The sequence below is a fragment of the Etheostoma cragini genome, chromosome 14, assembly GCF_013103735.1.
Source record: "Etheostoma cragini isolate CJK2018 chromosome 14, CSU_Ecrag_1.0, whole genome shotgun sequence".
NCBI lineage: Eukaryota > Metazoa > Chordata > Actinopteri > Perciformes > Percidae > Etheostoma > Etheostoma cragini.
This window is the reverse complement of record NC_048420.1, coordinates 23,294,702-23,296,228: the sequence shown is the minus strand read 5'-3', so window position 1 is coordinate 23,296,228 and position 1,527 is coordinate 23,294,702.

The following is a 1,527-nucleotide window of genomic DNA, read 5'->3' as shown; positions in this document are numbered from 1 at the left end:
GAGAATCGTCTCCAATCTAAAGCAGCTGTGTGCTCTGGGTAATGAGGTGGATGTACAGTGAAAGGCCGAGGTAGAAAATATGTAGATCCCCTTTGAGGGGAACGACACACTGCGTCGGTTACGACACTACAGGCGTTTCCCATAGTGTCGTAACCAACGCAGTGTGTCATTCCCCTATCTCGGGGAACAAGGGTTACATACGTAACCCAAGACGTTATACTGTAGCAACAAGAGGTCCAGTGTTCATTTGAAAAACAAAAAAGACTTTTATTTTTTCATGTAGTTCAAGAATTGCTGCCCTATTTGAGATGCACTGTCAGTAGCCTACAATACTTATTTTTATATTAGTTAAAAACAGAATACCGTTAAGTTAGAGGAATAGTTCGTTCACTTCTATCTGTATTAAGCTGGTTAACATTCCCTTATTTTTCAAGGCATTTTCTGTTGTTTTCTTCTTGAAATTGACCAAACAACCCAGACCTTACCCCCCTTTAAAGGACCTGCTCTGTTGCTGTCCGCATAAGAAATAAACGTAATAACTATGCGAGGCTATATGTTTTCAGGTAATCAACAGGAATAGTATGCTGTCCTGTAATCTAATAGTAAGAATCAGAAATGGAAAAATGGCGTTGCCATAAACTCATTATTTATCCATTTACAGTTTTAGTCCGTAACTTTTTGGACATTAATGAACGTCTAATGTGGCTGTGTTCAGATGATGGTGGTCCAGCAACTTTCCTAGTAGCTGCTACTAGTTCGTGGGGGGGGTGATCATGGAGGGATTGTTTCATGTGGATGCGGCAACAGTGTTGTTTTCATTACTTAGAGTTCCTCATGGGGGCGACAGAAACAACGCACTATAGCCTTAATGCAAACATCCATAGAGATGTTGAATGGGGAAAATCACTTCCAGACCCAGAGCCATTTAAAAAGTGGTAGCAAGGGAGCGTTCCTATTGGCTGTTCTTCACATGCAAACAGAGAGGGGAGAGGTGGAGCTGCAGGAAGAGGTCTCACTCTGCTTCAAATTCTGATGTTTTTAGTGTGTTTTTAACCTACCGCACCTTTCACAAGGTACACATTTTCTGCAAAGGTATTACTGTACATTTCACCTGGGTCCTTACAGCAACAAGCATTGTATGTTACAACACAAAAAGAATCTCCTATCCTTTTTTTTTCTGGGGGTGAAAACAGAGAGAGAACTTGCAGGAATACAGAATATAGTTAAGTGAAGTGTTGGGCTTCAGTGTATCTACCTCTGTTTATGTCTGCAGTTTAACCGGCACCGGTTTGTCATTTTGTGTAGCGGCTCAATATGTGAACTTAATTTATTTTTCTATTTATAGAAAACGAGGTAAAATGCATCGTGAGAGGAACGTGGATGGAGGAGCTTTTTGTGTTTTATGCCTCTCACCATTGACATATAAAGCAAGTGTAGAATTGTATGCAAGTGAATCTGGAGCATGTGTGGCTGCTTTGAATGACGCTTTGAATAAATATGATCCCAAATGTAAACAATGGTGATTGT